Genomic DNA, 22,727 nt, shown 5'->3' on the forward strand with positions numbered 1-22,727 from the left:
TCAAAAGCTGACTGCACAGCGTTTACATTCCTCAAACTATGCCGCGTTGAACCTGGAGCCGTCTTCATTACGTTTCGTGCTGGCTGCCTCCCTTGATGCAATCTAACAAGAGTTTTATTCCATATTTCTTTTGCATTTCTGGACCTTAAAACAACAGTATTACTATTCCAGATATTTACTTAGTCATTATCTATTATTATAAAAAGTAAAGTAAATGCGTGGCGCTACAGCCCAAGAAGGGCCAAAACCGACTAGCCGGCTGCTGGCCTCACGTTCACATGTCGAAGCAGAGGTGGACGATCATCCAACCAGAATGGAGGTATCGTATGGTTAGCACGATGATCCCTCCAGCCGTTAGAGCTGGTTTGCGAAACCGGATTTTCGCTACCTATCGTAGCTCCCCAAGTGCATCAAGAGGCTGGGTGGACACTGTTCCCATACACTGGACGAAATTTCATGAGAAAATTTCTTTCCCCATGAGGATTGGAACCAGCGCGCATTCTGTAACGCGAGTCCCAGGCAGAATGCCTTAGACCACGACGCTACGGCGTGGAACATCTATTATTATTGCTGCTGTTTTATGCTGTAATAAATAATTGGTAGGTGAAATATACTTACTTGAAAACATTCAAATTTGAGATGATAGAAACTTCAGGAACAGTAGTTTCTAAATCTCCATCATCATCGTCATCATCCTCATCAGAATTTTCAGCCGACTGACAGTCTTCTGTTATAATAGCATCAATCTCTCCATCGTCATCAGATTTTTCTTCATTATATTCATATTCCTCATTATATTCGTCTTCCTCATTATCTTCTTCATTCACAATTACGCCTATTTCTGAAGTAGTCAAATGTCTTGCACTCATCATGTAATTCTACATCACACTGAGGCAAAACACTAATAGAAACTTAGGCAACAAACCTTAACAATGGGTAAGAAATAATATTTCATTGTTGCACTTGTTCCGTATAACAGATGTTCAAAGTGACGGTCAGCATTTCTACTTTCATAATGTTACATTCAAAGAAAAAAGCCAATTTTTAATGGGTCATATAGACCCCAATGGTACTCAGTGAAGAAACAATGAATATTTTTTAATGTGTTGAAAATATAAAAATGAATGAAACATCATTGGATACAGTTGACTCAAAGAGAAAAAGTCATAAATTTTGAAAATTATAGTTTTAAAAATGGCGGAGATTTTTCTTTCAAAAGAGCTACTGGGGTCATATTGACCCCATTGGTATTAGGAGGGTTAATATAATTTTGACTACGAGGTTGCTGTTCAAGACCAAAGATATGTTCGATAACTTCCGAAATGAACATTCTAAAACAGAGACAAAGGTATCGCTGTCACTCTGGCTTAGCCCTATCGCCTGTTAATTTTGTTTCTAATCCTGATGTCAACAAATGCACTATACCTTTTCTCTTGCCACTGGTAGAGTGAGTTCTGCGGACAACTTGCTAACATGAAGCATAAAAGTATAGTTCTTTTCATTCAACTGGACTACTTAAGGTAAGTTGGGCCGCGTCTGTGGCTCAAGTGGTAGTGCGCTGGTCTTCCATCACCGGCCAGATCGTGATAGAATTTGCGGTGGATAAAGCGGAGAATTTTTCTCGGGACACCCGTTTCCCTATATCATTTCACCAATCTACAATAGTAAAAATAGACTGATGTGAAATCTTCGGGGTAGTACAGGTTTCCGATGCTGATATAGGAAGGACCTGGGGCTCCAGGCTCCTGGGGCTTATCAGATTACTCGTCTGCGGATTGAACCTGGCTCTATCAGAGGCTGAGACAGTATGGCCAATCTTTCAGCATCGGTTTCACGATGTTCATTCAGGAGGGGCTTGGGACTCTGATCCTTGAGGCTTATGAGGCAACTCGTCTGCGGATGCCATCTGGTTCTATCTGTGGCTGAGACAGATGGCCTGCCTGTCAGCGTTGAATTCACGAATGTTATCCAGGCCACCTATCGAACTTGAACAATCATAACCAGGCTTCGGTCCTGGGCACAGAAACGCATGAAGTTCAGAACGCACGGTGGATAGTGTTGTGTTGGTCGAGTGGACTGGGAGATGAAGCGCGCCGTTTCTTCGTGTCTCAACATGTAAACAGTCCGTCACAGTACGGCACAAAATATATTTCACCCTGTACAGATGCAGTACATACAGTACATTCCTAGTGTAGACAAATGTCTACCATTAAAGTATTCAAGTGAGTTGTAACCTCCAATCAGGTGTCTCTACGCCGAAGCCTGTTACACGTACCGCAGCCAAGCAGCAATAGGCCTACACACAACGGTGATGCACATTACGGACCCACTTGTGCTGTTGCAGTCACCCCTCCACGGGTCATGACGTCATTTATACTTCGCGTACTCTAAACCTCATACTGGTTACTCTGTGTCCCTAGGCCGAAGCCTGATCATAACATATAGGCCTATAGAGCGCATATTGAGCCAAATTATGTTTATCTGTAAGTACCTATCCTCGCTCCAACCCTCGAAAAATCCGAGCTAAGATAAGTTGGGGTAAGTGGGCCAACGGAGTAACTGAACCATATGCCCATAAAATATTTACTCTACTGTGGAAATTTATTCTTCCGGAATGGCAACACTTACCAATTACAAGCCCTTAAACGATAAACATATGATTTTCCAATTTGCGTATGACTATTTATTGGTGTAAATCAATACACCTTTCACTTGCTACTCTGGTAGTTATAGAAACATTGACATTGGACAAACATTCATGCCTTAGGTGGGATTCGAACCCACGATCATACCCTTCCCGTCATGTTAAAGTTGTGTGCCTCAACTTTTTCAGATACTACGATGCACCTCAAGAAAACAAAATAAGGGTATAATAAAGCGGTTCTCAGCACACAGCACCCTCGGGCTAGAGTCCCTTACCCGCGGAGAAGACACTGCACTATGGTGTATTCGTACCTGCTAGCGGGTATGCTCTCTATCTCTTCCTGCTGCACGACGGGGCACAACACGTTGCTCCGCTTATCCTTCACCCATATCAGCGAGTGCTGAAGACCACTGGTAAAATATTTCGTCGGCTACCGGCTACCGATGTAGCTCAGGCAGTAGGTGAGTTTGCCTGCTGTTCGGGTATGAGATCGATTCCCGTTTGGGCTGACTACCTGATTGGGTTTTTGCCGAGATATTCCCAGTCACAAAGCGAATGTTAGGTAATCACATGGTAAATTCTCGGCTTCATCTAGCCAAACACCATCTATTAAAATTCCATCGACACTAAATAATCTAGTAATTGATACAGCTTCGTTAAATAGCCGACTAAAATATTTCGTCCATGAACCGGCGCATTGCAGTGATTTCACTGGGCCGGTCTAGAGAAGATAACAATAATCAGAAATCGATCATTATTATCAATAGGAGCTGGATCTAGTTTGTTACCGCATAAGAACAGTTAGAAATGTTTATAAAATTGCAAAAGTTAATGAAAAATTTCATTCGATGAAGTTATCAAGGATGTTTTCTTTAAGCAAGTGATTTTGTCGATGAACATCGAAAGGTGTGCATGAATAGGCTATAAGATGTTAACAAAGTTAATAAACAAGGATAACGAAAACTCTCCCGTCTTGATGAATGTTACCTAAAAGCGACGCAGTTCCGATTCTAACAGAAAAAGTAACTGATACGTCATCGTTGAATGATTAAACAAAGACTTTTCTTCACCATTTCCAATCCTTAACCAACTATGGGGATGGCCGGTAACGGGAGAACAAATTGCAGATTTTCCAAGTGTTCTGCCGATTCAGCTTTTACAACCGACAGTCAATTCTTGTGTAACTAAATTCTCGAATCGGAACAGCTACCTATCAAACACGGCGGCGTGAGTTATGAGGCCCCGCAACCCCAAGCACGTGCGTCGGACTCCAGCCTCATGATCTACTGCCGGTTTTAAAATGACATCGTTTATTTCTCGTTGCGTTTCCCAGACAAGTGCTATTTGTCATTTGTTATTGGGGCATGTATCATCCCCGCCTGTTCACCCTGCGGGGCAGTGCGTATGGAGGCGTGAAAGGGGTTGGAAGGGGGTGTGATTCCCCAATGCAAAGTGGAACAAGCCCTGCCTGTTCCCTAGTAGGAATTGAATTAGGTTCCGCCAAAACAGATGAGCATACCAACATGACAGATGACATGCAATTGAAATAATGCTTATGTTGGTAACTGTGGAGCCAGTATATTCAGCGGATCTGAGTTTGTTAAATTGCCGTACGTATGGAACATGTTGCATTGATGGCAAGTTTAAAGCGACAACTGGGAATTGAATAGAGTTATAAACCAACCAAAATCTATTAAACAGCGCTGATGATATTATCTACACGCAGTTTCGGAATTATTTGTTACATTATTATTGTTATATTATAAAGGTTAAAATAGTGCACTGACTTCTGGTAACCTTATTGTCTCTTAGGCTTTTCTACTACATTATGATTACCAGTTTATAGGAGGTCGGAGATTCAAATCTGGACGAGAACAAATGCTTTTCGAGGGTATTGAAGACCGTGGCTTACTTCGTAAATTTACTCACGTAAAAGAACCCGATTCCAAGGAGAAGACTCCAGGCAAAATGTATCAAAAATTCAACGTCAGTCGTATAGGAGAATATTAAGTAAACTTAGTAATAATAGTAGTAGTAGTAGTAGTAGTAGTAGTAGTAGTAGTAGTAGCAGTAGTAGTAGTAGTAGCAGTACCAGTACTACAGGGACATTATTTTATTTTTACTAACATTTCTAATATTAATCCGGCAATACCTTTGGATTAACAATTGAGAACCAGAAACACCGTTTGCTACTCCCTTCCACGACTGGAGTTCGATGATACTGGCGTAAAATACAAACAAATCACTTTACTAGGTATAGGAAGGAACAAAAGTAGTTCATCCATTTACGTAAACTAGGAAATGTCGCAATTTTCAGTTTGATAATTTTCATTAGGTTTTTGTTTAATCAAAATACAGTAGGCCTACTGTATTAACAATAAGTGTTTTTACTCACGAACTGAGCTATCCATTCGGACGTATTCATTATGTCGTGTATATTATACTGTCTACAGTACATTAGCGTACAATACAGAGAATGAAGTTAAATTGAAAAATAATCATAATATGGATATTTAAACACATTTTTGAAAATGGCGGCCGTTCATTTCGATACAGGCTTCAGTTCTTTTGTGCAGTCCAGTCGTGGAAGGGTGTAGCAAATGGTGTTTCCGGTTCTCAACCGTTAATCCAAAGGTATAGCCAGGTTAATATTCGAAATGTTAGTAAAAATAAAATGACGTCCCTGTACTGTATAAATGAAAGATACTAATGTTGATTTCATTACAGTTTTCTTGTTACATGTTAAATTACCGCGGAAGCATAATAATAATAATACCCATATCTGAAAAGTTTTTTTTTTTTTTTGTTTTCTGACTGCAGTGAGATTACTCAGTATTAGACATTAAATTCCAATTTTATTGATTTTTTTAAGTCACTGAGCGTTTGCCATTGCAGGTATTTAATCATATTCCATTTGGTAGACGGGACTTTGGACGACCGACAAAACGAAAGAGACAGTTCACATAAAAGTTTTACTTTGATTTCGGAATGTGACTTAGATCCAATCCTTGGTTCGGCAGAAGAAAAAGAAAAATAAGAATGAGACAAAATTAGGTTCAATAGAAGAATAATAAGAACAAATTTAGTAGATTTCACCATCACTATTTTATGCGCAAAGGTTAATAATTGTTAGAGTTGGATATTTATTTTTAGTATAGGTCTACACTGGATTCCATTAACGCCATCTCGTTTCTTAGTCTTACTGACAACGAAAACTGCGTCTTCTACCTCCAACATTGCTGTATACGTGCGGAGTGACGCGTCTGTATTTTGTATTCCATTTTTCAGTGTTGTTCATGCTAGAGTAGTAGCTACACAATTAGAACTGGTTTCGATCTATGCCAACATTTCAAAAGTGCAACTGCGCGCCACTGCTTGCAAGAATAGTTATCTGTATGTCTGTTGTACACAACGAGTTATATAACTAGATAAATATAGATATAACTCGTTGGTTGTACACAACTTGCTGGCATAGCAGTGGGAGGGGGATGAAGTATTGACTGTAAACAAAGTTCAAAAGTGACGGCATTAATGGAATAGATTGTACAGGTGCACAGTAATTAAAATAATGTTATGACATACGTGACTCAGTTTCAATAAAAATTTGAGCTGGGCATTTCTGAGATTTCGGAATAAAGTTTTAATAGTGTGAAGTAGGCCTAGTACTCATATGATTTATTACAGATTCTTCCTGTAGTTTGGTTTGCTCTTTTATTCTTTAAATAGGCCTATTCATCAACTTAAAAATAATGAAAATATAATATATGCCTATTAATAACCCGTATGGCGTGTCTCTTGTTTGGGAATGCATTTTATTTACCTCTATCTGCACTTCAGAGGAAAAAGTTTGTTTAAGGTATCGAACCAATATCCTACCTGATGTCTCATTTCCTTGAAATGACATGAATTAGACGAATTAATTTAATTCGCCATACACCTGCACATGCAACGTCAGACGGTCATGATATTTCCTTTCCGCTCTACACGCTGAACCGTAAGTAATGTCATTAATATCAAGAGTGGTAATCTTTGAGATATTTTAAACGGAAAAGTTGAATACAATTTTGCTCGTTTTCCTTACGTTTTGAGGAAACAATTATTGAAATGAGACGTTTAGTAGCGTACTTTAGGAAAACTATTGGCTAAATTTCCAATACCCTCAGTCAATTTAAGGGAGCAGTGAATTCTGAGAATAAATGGTTGAACGAATTCTAGTTTTGTCCCTTAAATGCAGAAATATGATCCGAACAATTTTAAATGTTGTTCCTCAGACCAATTTTAAATTGTTTGTAACGGTAACAACGTTGTAAAATATCTAGAGCCAAAAAGTTCGTACTACAACTCGCGTGTATGTTATAGCGTTGGAGGAGAAAAACAAAAAGAAAATTAAACAAGAAATTGCGTTTAAAGACAGCTCTAGAAGTTTATTTCCTCTTATGAAAGTTTACCAGTTAACTACTTTAAAAATTGAAGTGGGAGGCAAATATTTATAATTTGTTGAAGCAAAATACTTCTTGCAGCTTCTCTGAACACGTATAAAAAAAGAAAAATTAAACAGTAAATTTCTGCATATTTTTCTTAAGACATTAAATAATCTTCATGGCAATGACCTCTCTCTCCCCTATTCAAAACACGTCCGGTTTAGGGGTTGTTCACGGAACATAACAGATTACTGTAGGCCTACATTCGGCCACTGATTCTGACGTTGCGCGATGACACAATTCACGCGTTTTAAATATTGCATTTTATCTGGAAAACTATTCAAAACACAGCAAAATGATACTTGACTTTTTGTTGCCCTTTACTAAAGAAATCGTTCACCAAAATTAATGACATGACTAACAGTTCACTCGGTATACTTATTTACTTAGCCTACTTATGGCTTTTAGAGAATCCGGAGGTCCATTGCTGCCCTCACATAAGCCACCATCGGTCACTATCCTGAGCAAGATTAATTCAGTCTCTACCATCATATCCTACCTCCCTCAAATCCATTTTAATATTATACTCCCATCTACGTTTCGGTTTCCTCATAGATCTTTTTCCCTCCAGCCTCCAAACTAACACTCTACAGGATGTAAGGGGTATAAATGCCGTCCTTTTCACAGACGTCGGGGACGGTCTACAGAATCAAAAAATGTCCATTCAACATACGGTCGAAACTTGATAGTTTTCCCAGAAAAAATATATCTCCTCTTATTTTATTCGCGTTATACTGCTTATATACTTAGTAAAATTACAAAAACAATTGCATCAGTAGGTATATCTAACAAAGAGTTAATATTAGTTTAAATACATATTTGTGTGTTCTATTACGTTTTCGTGAAATTAAATAAAATTGCATGGTTAAATTTGTTTATATTCTGGCGTGAGAGACGTGGCAAAGTGTTCAGGGGGCAGTACTCTGCATAGACATAGGCCTATGTATAGGCCTACATGTCAGCTGGGTTCAAGCTCCCTGTCCATAGGTCTACTGCCGAGCGGATGACAGTTCGGTACCAGGTATTCGATAAACAGCTTACAATGTCATTCATAGTTTAGGAATATCATATGTTATTAATTTATGAAGAAAGTCGTCGTAATTCAAGTGGGGCAAGAAGATATACCGTCAATGTTTTCCGCAATGAAGGTTACCTAATCGGCGAACTTTTGTAGCGGTTTATCAACGATTATTAGAAACTAGGAGTCTCTTACCTCGTTTCGAAAATTACACAAACAGAAATTTCTTTAAAAATGGTACTGCTTTATGGAAGCGGGAGAGATTAAAATGTTGCATTTAAAAAAAAAGTTCGTGTGATTTTGTGCAGTAAACCATTATTGTTTATTTTTTAGACGTACAATAAAAAATGGAGTAATATTCTCAATATTGTTAAATAAAATGGAAATTTACCATAAAGTTGTATTAATGAGATTGAAAGTTTGTATTTGGTGTTCGTTTTATGTAAACAACGGTCCGCCCGTGCAATAGAACAGAGCATCTGTTTTGTACCGGTATGTCTGTACCCGCTTGAGCTGTACTGTGTACTTGTAAACTCCCTCCTCCCCATCCAGCAACGTTGCCAAACCCCTAAACTTTAATAATTAGTTAAATATTGCAATTAGAAAAAAAAATGTGAGGACATTTTTCTTCCTTATGACATGAACAATCATCACTTAAAATAATGACACTTATACCCCTTACGCCCTGTATATGCATATATTCACTCGATATTGAAACGTTTTTTCTTTATTATCTTTTCAGTTCGTGTTGGAACTAGTCTTACGTCCTAATAGAGATACTGTATAGTATCCGATACTCCTGTGACATGGGATGTTTATCTGAGGCAAAACAGACCACCAAAGTGATAACGAATAAATGATAATGATGTCACACAGGAGCTCATGAGCCGTGCTGTGTTAAAGTCTGGAGCTGTTGCGTTCTCCGAAGTCGTCAATAGTGCATTTTTTTTACACAAATACTGTGTGCGCAAACTTACTGTTATATTAGAAAAAGATACCGGGGATGATACCGATAAAATGAACTGGCATTGCAGTTATAAAGAATGAAAATATCGTCTTAACCACACGTTACCTCCATATTAGTGTTGGATGATCGTTCACCTTTGCTGGGGCATGCGGACGTGTGGCCAGCAGTCGGCTGGTGTACCTTGGCCCTCCATGCGCAACGAATACAGAGCAGTAGTCTCCAAAATATCGTACACGTAAGTACTGTAATTCGTAAGATTTTTGGGCGTACCAGAAACATTTGAAGTTTTTATTTCCTTTTCCTTACTTCTAATTTCTTGCCACTGCCTTAATTACTCGTACAATATGAAAGTATCTGCAGAATAAATTAAAATACTAGTATTCGTAGGACCACAACATGTAACTTAACAGTAAAAAATAAAACAAATTAACAAGTAAAATCCTTTAAATAACTACAACCTATAGTGAGAGTTGACAGCATATGCGAGTTCTCTGTCCAGAGTGTTTACACGGCGAGGGCAGTTTTCAAGGCCGCTCTATTTAGACTTCCTATTTAAATATTAGAGTCAACGAGATACCCACTCTCAGAACCGTTTACACGGTGATACTCAGCTATAATCTCTAGCTTTCTTCTTTTAGCTCTCGCCGTGTAAACGTTGTATTTCAGTACTTGCTTGTGTTAGTCGTGTTTCGTGGTAGTGCAGGGCAGTAAGAAATCAGGTGTCATTGTGATATGTTCTGTCGTGAAATAGTGGCAATGGAATCAGAAAATAGTGATAATGATCCTAGTACGTCCTACTCCCAAAAAATCTACATCCGGTGTACTTAAATCTACAAGACGAAAACAAAATTGTAGAAAATTGCGGTAAACAATTCCTTAATTTTTAGTAGGTTATTTTACGACACTTTATCAACATCTTAGGTTATTTAGCGTCTGAATGAGATGAAGGTGATAATTCCGTTGAAATGAGTCCGGGATCCAGCACCGATAGTTACTCAGCAGTTGCTCATATTAGGTTGAGGGAAAACTCTGGAGAAAACCTCAACCAGGTAACTTTCCTCGACCGGTAATCGAACTCGGGCCAACTTGTTTCGCAACCAGTCTCGCTAACCATTACTCCACAGGTGTGGACTCCTTAATTTAAACCTTGGTTTTGTTCTGATGAATCAGACTGTAAAAGGGCTAGATGTAGGTTCTGACTCTCCTGTTCCTGCTGTTGTTGATTCTTCTGAGGATCCTCCCAAGGTAAGGAGACTACAAAGTGTTAAAAAAATCATTTTATGTGCTGATTCTATTTAATTTTTAACAATTATTTCCTTTTAAGAATTTAAAAAAATCGTTTAAATAAAACACTGTGGAGGGAGTTTAGGTGAAATAATCAAAATAGGTCTATTTTATATGTAGTGTACTATTCTCCAATCAAAAGTACTATAATATGGAACCACTTCCGCAATCCAATCAAGCCTCAGGGCTGGCAACGCTGTTCCGAAGTAGGTAACTTCCTTTCCGCGCATTTACAGAGCAGCAAGTGATTGCATCAATATTTGCTGTTGAGTGTACTCCCGAGATCGCAGCGCCCACCGTCGAGTTGATTTATAAACACGCCGTCGGTAAAGATAGCTGTCCCGAGAAGTACTTCTACCCTGTACATACAATATAGCCTATACCGGGTGGGAATAAAATAGCCTTGCAGATTTTCAGAGCGAATAGCTCATGTTGTATGTAACAAAAAACTATAGACTCTATCATATTGATGCAAAGTTCTTTTTTTTTTTTTAAGAGTTTTTTTTTTCAAATGGTTAACAACCCCTTAGTCGGTAACTATTGCGAGTAGGATCATGAATATTGTCCATATCGATAGGAAATCTAATAAAGAATAATTTATTCCTCTGGTGTATTCCTATAGCGTGGACGGTTTTTGTGTAAATTTAATTTTAAAAACCTCTAATTCGAAGTCACTGCACATGCGAACAAGTTACAACGTCGCGGCAATCAGCAGCTCACCTACCGATACACACCAAGCTCATTGACCTCTTACACCTGTATCACAAGTAGAGTGTGTTAGCGGCGATGTTGCCGGACTGCTGAAACTTCAAGCTTAATTTTTTAATTAACAGTGCATTTAATCACAAAAGGTAATATGGATTTTCTATTCATTTCAGTGTACCCTATCGTCCCTTTCAATCTGCAAAGTTATTTCATTTCCATTCTGTACATCATTCATGCATAGTGTTCTGTTCAAGGGCATGTCTTTCACTGAAAACCCAACATCCTCCAATCTTTCCTATTTTCTGCCTTTTTCTTAGCTTCCACCAGCAAAACCTCATTCAGGCCTGCCCATAACTGTTTACCTTCGTGAGTGGGCTTACGCACGGTATCGCTCGCCTGCCGTCAACCTGTCCTCACAAGCAGGCAGGCAGTGTGGTTGCACGTGACTCCCAAACAGTCCTAACAGTGATCTGAAAAGAGTGTTGTGTTTCGCCGACCTGCGCCAGACTGTGCTGCTTTCAGATGTATGATAAATATCAACCAAGTCTCATCCAAACCCGACAAGAAGCATACAGATATAGACAAACTACTAAAAACTTAGGTTTTCTTAGTGTTTATTAGGTTTCAGAAGACGATAAATTATTTCTCGTCAGCATAATATCCATTAAATGCCAACAGTTATTATAAATCACTTACACTTTCCTTTTCATCATAGTAATATAAATGTAATGCAAACTCTTCAAACTTTAAGCTTCATAAATAAAAAGAAATCCCTCAGAAGTTAAATAGCAAATAATTATTCTAAAGAACGAAAAACTTTTTTACATTTCACAGCTCTTCATGAGGCTTTTAATTGTTGATAAGGAATAAGTTAAAATGGAATTTTTCCTGTAACAGTTGTTGATATTCATAATAATTGTTACAAATTTTCAACAACTTTCCTTTCCTTTCCCTTCCTTTCTTTCTCCCTCTCTTCCCCTTTCCCTTCCTTCCCCTTTCCTTTTCCTTTCCCTTCCCTTCTTTCCATTCCTCTTTCCTCTTCTTTCTCTTTCCTTTTCTTTTATTCCACTTTCCTTTCCCCTTTCGTTTCCTTTTCTTTCCTTTCCCTTTCTCTTTCCTTCCCTTTGCTTTTCTTTCCCCTTTCCTTTCCGTTCCTCTCCCCTTTCCTTTCCTTTCCTTTCCTTTCCTTTCCTTTCCTTTCCTTTCCTTTCCTTTCCTTTCCTTTCCTTTCCTTTCCTCTCCTCTTACTTTTCATTTCCCATTTTCTTTCCTTTTCCCTTCCCTTCCCTTCCCTTCCCTTCCCTTCCCTTCCCTTCCCTTCCCGTTCCTTCGCTTTGCATCCCTTCTCGTTCCTTTCCTTTCCTTCCCTTCCCCTCCTCTCTTCTGCTTTCCTTTTTTTCTTAACTAGTCACAAGTTAAAAAATGTTACTGTTTTGTTTTGTCAGATATACTTTGCAGGAAAATGAAATGTATACTATATATCTTATTATTTTATGAATTTCTGTAGTGCAATAAATTTTAAAACTACAGTATGTTCCTTTAATCAAGAATTTTCTGCCGTATTTTACTAGAAAATACAGATTTTTTTAAGTGACTAAATAGCCAATGAACTTAGATTTCAAACTAGTACTGTTTCATGATAACTAGTACAGACTGGCTTCCCTGGCAAGTCACTCTACAATACGAGCACACAGGCAACTTTCTAGGGTCCCGCCTGGACTGGACTTATAAAACCCGGGCTGAATGGGCCAGTCCTAACTTTTAACCTGCTCCGCAGCTGCGCTGGAACCCAATTCTGACGGCAGGCAATTACGGGCGTGAGTATCGTGTGCTTTCCCGGTGTCTGGTTTCCACATATGATCCATATATCTTAATGTCGTCTATCATCTGATATATTCTTCTGTCTCGAACTCTTCTCCCGTTCACTATTCTTTCCAGTGCATTCTTCAGGAGACAGTTTCTTCTCAGCCAGTGACTCAGCCAATTTTTTTTCTCTTCCTAAGCAGTTTCAGCATTATTAGGCTATTTCTTTACCCACTCTTTCCAACACAGCTTCGTTTCTTATTCTGTCTGTCTATTTCACACGCTCGATCCTTCTCTATATCCACATTCCACATGCTCCTGTCGTTTCTCTCTACTTCGTCGCACTGTCCATGTGTGTGCACCATACAATGCTACACTCCACACAAAGCACTTCACTAGTCTCTTCTTAAGCCTTTTTCCAGAGATCCGTAGAAGATGCTCCTTTTTATATTAAAAGCGGCCTTTGTTATTGATATTATCTTTTTGACTTCCTGGCAGCAGTTCATGTTACTGCTTATAGTACAACCCTTAATATTTGAAGCTGTTCACTTCTCTACTACCTCATTTAGAATTCGGAAGTTTATTTTCTTTACTCTTCTTCCTATGACCATGGTCTTCGTCTTTTTGGCATTTATCTTCATCCCATACTGTTCACATATGGGTATATATATTTTAATTTAGGATGCGTGAACCATCACAACTATGTGAACAATGTACAACAGCCGCAGTCCACGAAATTATTGAATTTTCGTTTAATGAAGGAAAATAAAGAGCCAGTGTTTACATTAACAAGTTAACAACATTTAGTATACTAACACAGGTTCTTGTGAAACGTGAAAACAGAATAGGATATTGTCATAGCAAGGGGCGTCGTGGAACTCCCGAAAACTGGTTGATTGAGGGTGGTGTTATATAGAAGCACGCGATGCTTGGCTTTTCAACTCACTAGTAAGTAGTTATGAAATGAATTTATAATTTATAATTGTATTCTTTGTTTTGAATACACATTGCATGGGACATAATAGGTATTAACGGGGTACGTGCTGGGTGACACATAACTGCTAACTGTTGCTACGAATCATGCATATAAAAAGGTCTTTTGTCAACACTTACACATAGACAAAGAGACACAAAAATACGACGAAGTCACTTCTGTACGGAAATCATAGGCACAGTTTCATTGCTAACACAGTAGCATTTCAATAATTTTCAATTCGTTTATTTTAACGTGATTGTCATTTACCAAGAAGATAGAAATTACGGTGCTAAGAAAAAAAATAAGCCTCACGAAGATGACCTTTCGCAACAACTGAATTCTTTTGTTATGTTGCGAATGCATTATACTACCGTTCACAGTGTTTATTTCTTGAGTTAGTATGCAAAGTTTGCGAACGGCATCACTTCATATGCATCTAAATAAAAAGATTCATGTTCACGGTTGCACATGAAAACATTTCTATATTCGCAAAAATACCATATTTACCTCAGTTTAAACTTGTACTGCTTAAATATACTTGCCATGTAATGTATTTCAAACACACATCCTTAAAATAGCCATGCTTTTATTGGTTTGTTCATTATTAATAATATTTTTCTGTTTTGGAAAATCGGTATTCAAGACTGATGTAAATGCTAAAACATATTAACACACTGTCCCGAAAATGGGAAGTGTTTCAAGAAGTGCATTGTATATATCAACAAATGGCCCCAACAGAAAAGTTGGTATTGTTGCAATTGATACAAAACATCAGCAAGCCTATCTTCTTGATCCAACTATAAGATTTGAGAAAACTATAACACAAGCCTAAGAAGTAGATCAGATATGCTCAAAATTGTAAAAGCTCCGATTACACGGATGATGCTGCACTGCAAAACACACACAGTGTACAGACTGGGCTCCGCAACTACATTGCAGCACCGCCCGTGCCATAGTTCTTGCACTCTTACAAATACGGATAATAAACTGAATTTGAAAAAGAAAAGAATATACACTGTAATATTCAGTTATTACATTTTGCATTATATTTAATATAGTTATGATATTATTACATCATAGATAATGTTATTTTCATATTCCACCATACATTGCGGTCTGTTCAACATGTGGATTCTTTTCTGCAAGTAATCGGAAATCTATTTCCAACGAATTTACTCAATGCGCAGCTGACTCAGAAGATGCTCATCTGTTAATCGGGATCTACTGTATGTTTGGATTTAGCAACCTTCATTCTCGAAAATAAAATTGTTCGCATACATATGTCTAGGCGAAGGTAACTAACATAGTGGCGGCGAATAAGCTCATCTTGGGATATTTCGTTTTGTTCATTTTCTTTTAAAATTCTATGCTTGTCAAGTCATATTCTCTGCATTTAGTTCTGAATTCTATGTTACTTTGCAATTCAATTAACTTGTCATGGAACTGCACTCTCACGGACTGTACTAAATTTACTATGAAAGGATTAACAAAAAGATTAATATCACTCTCCATACGTTCAAAATCACAAAATCTATGTTCTGTGAATTCAAATTTATCTGTTCCAGTAGGCTACAGAGATATAATTAACTATATTTTGTTCAGGCACCATACATCTCTTTACAAGTTCACCATCCGTGAAGGGTTTTAGTGCCTTAGCTAATTCCCAATATACTACATAACTTGCTCCTAAACATAGACTCTGAATTGTTCGACTCTCTTCAATGTTTGACCTTTCATTAAGTGCTTTCAATTCTTGAAGCTGTAGTGCAAGTTGCACACCTGAAACAAATACATGTATTTCTGCTGGAATAATAATAATAATAATAATAATAATTACTTTGGTATAGGAATGCATATTACAGAAAACAGCTTCCCTGTCACTTCGGCATGTTCTGGATGGCAGAGCGTATAATGTCGTTTTATGTTGCTCAGTAGTATTCCTGACAGTGCTTACAACATAATAAACACTTTACGTTTTCAACGAACGCACAACAAAAATAGTCTTCCTCCCAAACTGTACGGAATGATCGTTTGTCATTGTCCCGCACTGTTCGTACGTTACTAAGTACTTGAACTGCCTTCCGCAGTCATCCGTCGAGCTTCGAACGAGGAACAGCACGCTCTACATTGGAAGGTTGTGATTACAGAACGTAATCGGGAGTCAGAGAATGAGCATACCTGAAGTAGATCAAGAGAAGAGAGATATTTACGGAGATTATCTCCCCTACCTAAGTACAAAATATAACATCCCTTACATAATTGGAAAATATACAGTTTATTGTTTGGAGTCAGAGGAGGTGTTACAAAATTTGTACATCAAATCTTAATAGAATTAAGTCTCACAGCAAATTCCTTGCGAGAAATAATTCGATGGTTTTGGGGTAAAGGGTGATAAGTCATAAGAATGAGTTTTGGTATAAATGAAAATTAAACTTCGGACTCTTATTGCAAATAATTTTCTACATACCCACTTCTAGAATTTACAGTAATTTATGTGTCCACCTGGAGAATAAAACTCCATTTGCACAAAAAGACTTAATCCCCTTCACCCGAACACCATTGAATTACTGATGTTATGAAAGATTCCTTAGGGATTCCTCATCACCATTTATACTTTTCGAATTAATTACTATTTTGAACTATTGTTTACTTAATTTGATATTATTTGATATTGTTTGTCTATTTTTTTTTAAACTGAGAGTTTTATATATATATATATATATATATATATGAATTTATTCTTATAATTAAGTCATTGCTTAAACTGTGTAATAATTATTGCACAATTCATTTGTATTCTGGACCCTCGTGGTCAACTGCAGCTCAGCACCAGACGAAAAGAATCAAATTTTATTAGTAGCAGCAGTGAAAATTGCTAAATAAATTATTGTTAATAATTGAACTAAGCCAATTGATACAGAAGATAAATAAAGACAATACACAACAGTCGACCTCCAAATTATCTCCAAGAATGTGTACTGAAGTAGCCTAATAAGATTGAGGGGAGAATATCATGATATTTTATTCCATGCCAGTACACATTGCTCAGTGTTTTGATTAGCCTATGTTATTGTTATTGTTATACTTATACGTGATGGTACACACACTATTACAACATCGTACCAGTAATATTTTTGTAATTACTGTCAATTCGAACGTTTCTTAGATTTCATTCTACATTTTAAAAATGCATATCTTATTTAGTTATTAAATGATTTTTAAACTGTATTCTTAATTTGTGTGTGTTACTTAAAACTGCTTTGTTTATTTGTATGTGCTACGAAAAGCAGGACTCCTCAGATCATACATGTAGGATACCATAATTATTTTCACTCACTCACTGATTCATTCATTCATTCATTTATTCATTAATTAATTAATTCACTTCTTCGTTTATTTATTTATTTACTTGCTTTTTCTTTCTTTACTTTTTTACTTATTTATTTAATTATAGAACAGAGTTTATAAATGCTACTGAATGTGATAGCGTATTAAAAATGTGTTCCACATGTAAGTAATGACAATATTCGAATGTTTGAACATACATATTTAATTGATAATGCAATAATTAATCATTTTTAAAAGTAGTTTGTTTTCAATATAATTTCCAACCAGCAGATACAGCTTGCTATTTTTTTTTTTTCAAAGAACTGAGCTTTATCAGCCAGTTTATGGGCTACGCGACATGCAGGTATTTTTTGGTGGCTCCCTTAATTGTAATTTCATTAGCCATAGGATTTTTGTTTATTTTCGGATCTTCACAGAAAAGTTGAAATTTTGTCCAGTACAATACGTGATGCACAAACTGCAAGAATAAATCATCTGTATCCAGAACATAAACACATCATCTTTAGGTATGGCGATATGTTTTCGTGTGGTGTTTCTGATAACTTTGGTATCAGATAGAGTCCCATGTAAATGTAAATCATCTGTATGCAGAACATAAATCAACTTTAAGTATGCCGGTTACGAAACAACCTGATATGTTTTCGAGTCGTGTTTCCGATACTTTTGGTATCAGATAGAAACTCATGCAAATCATCTGTAGGCCTATCCAGAACATAAACATTTCAACTTTAGGTATGCCGGTTATGAAACAACCTGATATATTTTCGTGTTGTGTTTCCGATATCTTTGGTGTCAAGATAGAGATCCAAGTAAACCATCTGTATCCAGAACATAAACATTTCAAGTTTAGGTATGCCGGTTATGAAACAATCTGATATGTTTTCGTGTCGTGTTTCCGATATCTTTGGTATCAGATAGAGACTCATGTAAACCATCTGTATCCAGAACATAAACATGTCAACATTAGGTATGCCGGTTATGAAACAACCCGATATATTTTCGTGTCGTGTTTCCGATACCTTTGGTATCAGATAGAAACCCATGTAAAACATCTGTAGGCCTATCCAGAACATAAACATTTCAACTTAGGTATGCCGGTTATGAAACAACCTGATATGTTTTCGTGTCGTTTTTCCGATATCTTTGGTATCAGGTAGAGACCCATGTAAGTATAAAGCTAATGAAATAGAAGCATACTTAAATGTTCCAAACCGTGGGCATATACCAGAACTTTTTCCCTAAAACTTGATGTTAGTGTGACCAGAAATAATGATTAAGATGCACGCAGGTTTTCTGAACTTCTTTTAAGTAGCAATAGGAGAAGGCTTCATATCAAGTTATAATGATTTTCTTTTCATTTTCGGACCACTTTAAGCCAGATAGTGTGGTACAAGCTAGATCTATACATGAGTTACGGGTAATTAAAAGATTATGTGCTGATATTGAACTATTACACAATAAATAATTCGAATGGTTTTGTCAAAGAGCAATTATTCTGACCGCCACAAATGACAAATGTATAAATGATCTCATTTTAAACTCAACAGATTCTGAGGAAACCATATAAAAATCTGTGGATATAGTTATACACACAGAAGATGTTTTAAATTTCACAACAAAACTTTTAAATTCACAGAACCCTTCAGGATTGTCATCCCACATATTACGATTAAAGGTTGAGGCTCCCATAATACTTATAAATTTGGAATCTCCACGATTGTGCAATGCCACTAGCCTTCAAATTAACTCTAATAAAATGTTTAATTGAAATAAGAATTATCACCAATATTGACACTGGAAACTTTATACTTAACCCACGGATACCCTTAATTCTAAATGATTTTCCTATCCAATTTAAAAGTTTAAAATTTTATATAAAATTATCACTAGCAATAGCTATCAATAAAGCAAAAGGGCAGTCTCTCAAAGTTGTTGTAGTTGATTTATAAAATTACGCATTTTCACATGGCCAATTTTATGTTTTCTTTTAAAGGGTGGATCAAACAAAATATTTATTTATATTCACAAAAAATAAAAATCATAAGTATTGTCTACAAAGAAGTGATAATGCATCAATTATATTCCAAGAAGCTTAATTACGGCTCAGATGAAATAACCAGTATCAATTTAACACTAACTCGTCAACAATGAGTAAGAGATCTAGTAAATAAATATTTAGAAAAATAGGTATTTAATTGTAACTTACATTATTTAAAAAACACCAAACTGTACAAGTTTCTTCTTTCAAATGTCTTCATTATTTTCAGGATTAGACAAAATTTGTTGTCTGTCGTCACTCCATCTCTTGTTATGTTTAGACTCTCAATAGTTAATCGTTCCATTAGTTAATTGTTTTTAATGATGATATTGCTCATTAGGCTTGCGTTGTCTCTAGGATGCTCTGTGTCCCTCTATGTACAGTTATCCTCAAAAGGAATGAGACGACTCTTGGTCATCGGAAGTTAAAGTTCTACAGCGCGGTTCACTTGATATCGACGTAACAATAAATACCATGACATATACAACAAGAATTGTTACAAGGACCACAACAAGGACAAGGACCGGAAAAAGAATCACGAAGAAGATAGCCATTTAAGGCCACGATTTCACAACATAGCTCGAGTCACAAAATATCATTGCTTCTCTGTACCGAATGGCAAACGCCTGATATGGGATCTACATTCTGGACTGTTGCTGTCACTGTCTTGTCTCGGTAGCTCATATAGTAGCGTGTCGGTTCCACTATATAACCGAAACGTCTCGTGTTCGATCCCAGGTAAAACTTTTTTTTTATTGAGGTCTAATTAATTTCTTCAGAGTTGCTCGACTGTCTAAGTTGTCGAAAAATATGGAATAATTTATGCCCAATTTCTTTGTCTTACAAGTGGGCTGAACCTCGTCAAAAAATCTTACTTGGAAGTTAAAAGTATTCTTCCTCAAACAATAATCATAAGAAACAAAAAGAGACCTGTTAACTTAAAATCTTATCCACATGCCATCAGCTTCTATTACAGCTCTAAGTCAATCCGGCATGGATGTCACGAGATTGTGGAATAGGTTCTGATCCCGGGCGAAATCTTCCCAGGTGTCAACAACTTGATTCCACAATTCGTCTCGATTTCGAGGGCGTCGGTGGGCATAGGTGGCTATTCTGTAGTGACATAAACATAGATTATCTCTCGGAACTTTCCCGTAAAAGTAAATTGAATTCTCTCCTTGAAACTGACAACCTTAGTCGTAGCGTAATTTTCCCACCAGCATACAAGCTGAAGTAGCACAGCCATTGATAAAAGTTTTGTACACAGAATTAGACTGAATTTCTATTCGACAGAATCTATAATCAATGGCTTGTCTGAACGTGATAAACAAATTCTAAGTGTTTCCAATGTCACTGATCAATTTCAAAATATTAATTTCAAAACTAAAAAAGGGTCGTAAATGCAGTATCTAGTGATTATTTACATTTATGTTTACAAAATGAATCTTAGAAAAACGTATATGATACTGGTACTACTGATATTAAGAGTAAATGTATTGCATCTTTCATTTAATTTCAGAATCACTTCAGTGGATGTTCTCCACTCAATGTTGTGAAAAAATTCAAACGTAAAAAAAATGTAGATAACGCAGGGACTTAAAAATCTCATGTATTAAAAAGAAGAATCTCTATGTAATGAGCTGCAATGTAATGATCCTCATGTTCTTAAATACTACATGAAGTACAGAGTAATTTATCAAAAGTTATGAGAGAGGGAAATAGAATACATTTGAATACAAAAGTACAAAATTCAGATAATGCAATTAAAGCTATTCGGAATATTATGAAAGTTAAACTTGTAGATATTCTAAGAAAGAAAATATTTTTTCATTAAAACAAGTGATTATAAAGTAGAGGATTCCAAATCTATTGCAAATTCTTTTAACGTCTTATAGTATATGGTACAGAAATATTATTGACAACTTAAACATTAAAGATTTTTCAAAATATACTGCAATTGGTTACTTAACAGTTGCATTTAATAATTAGTATTAATATATGTAATTAGTCAATAACTGCAGCATTGCTTTTTCATTCAATCATAACATGAATAAAATTGAATGCACATTAAATTAAACACTATTGGAAACACGTACATAAAATAGTTAAAATCAACTGAAGGGGTGAGAATGAAATAATCCAAAGCCACACTTTTAACAAAAATTGTTTTGTGCGAGTGCATTTCTTACACATATGGGAAAGCTACTAATAAAATATTGTAATAATTACTCAGAGAATGACATAGCCTAAGGACTCTAAACCTTTGTAAAAGTTTGTCTGCGTGGCTTAGGAATATTTTTTAATTTAATTTTAATTGTTAGTTTTTAATATATATGCATTAACATTGTATGTGTGTGTATAAAAGCATTCACTAGATTAACGTTTATAATATTAGGGGAGAGTCGGGTAGTATCGGACAGCGGGTAATATCGGACAGTGAGTTTCTTTCATCTACCACAAGATGATAGTACCTGATTGACATGGTTATGTTTCTGTGATGTCGCATAGAGAAACGTAACCATGTCATCCAGGTACTACCATATGGTGGTAGATGAAAGAAACGCACTGTCCGATATTACCCGATGTCCGATACTACCCGACTCTCCCCTATAACTTGTAATTTTGTATTGTCTGTGATCATTAACACATAATCTCAGGACTTTGTAAAACTCTAATTAAACGTTACTTAGCTATTTCAACATTATTTAGACAAAAAAAATCGTTGATGTAGACTAAGAATCGAACTCGCAGAAGTCTTAGCGTCTGAGCTATTGAAACGACACGAGAGCTTTCCTTTCTGTGCGGAGTGTCGATCTAGTCATGAAGGTCCATTGTCGATTTAACTACACGATTTACGTATATACACTCAGGGACAAAAAAGAAACCGGACACTATAATATTTGCTGGTATTTTGCAAAATATCATCTTCTCATACAATATTATGGTAGCCATCTATTGTTATGGAGACGTGTATACATTGTTGATTGTTTTTTGTTTTATAAACAAGCCATTACAACCAAATATTCCAAGTTTGCTTTCGGAGTCTCAGCTATATCAATTTTGTCTCAACCATTTTGTGCTTCATTATCGTTATCATTCGTTATTTCTTTATTTTTACATTTTCTGAGTTTAAGTGAGGTTGTAACATTTGTCTTAAAACAAGATGCAACCTGAAGATTGGCTCGAGCTGTAGCCCTTTACGATGATGGACGCAGTGTACGTTACATTGCAAATGTTATGAATATGTCTAGAAGCACAACCCATGATGCCATAAAACGGTATAGAGAGACCCTAGAATATACCAGAAGACCAGGTTCGGGTCGTCCAAGAGCTACAAATTCAAATGAAGACAGGCATATGGTGTTGAGATTTCTTAGGGAGCGCAGCCTGCCAGCTATTAGTGTAGCCCAGCAATTTGTTAACATGCATGGACGCCCAATTTCGGCCAAAACAGTTAGAAGGA

Source organism: Periplaneta americana, chromosome 1 (genome assembly GCF_040183065.1).
Source record: "Periplaneta americana isolate PAMFEO1 chromosome 1, P.americana_PAMFEO1_priV1, whole genome shotgun sequence".
NCBI lineage: Eukaryota > Metazoa > Arthropoda > Insecta > Blattodea > Blattidae > Periplaneta > Periplaneta americana.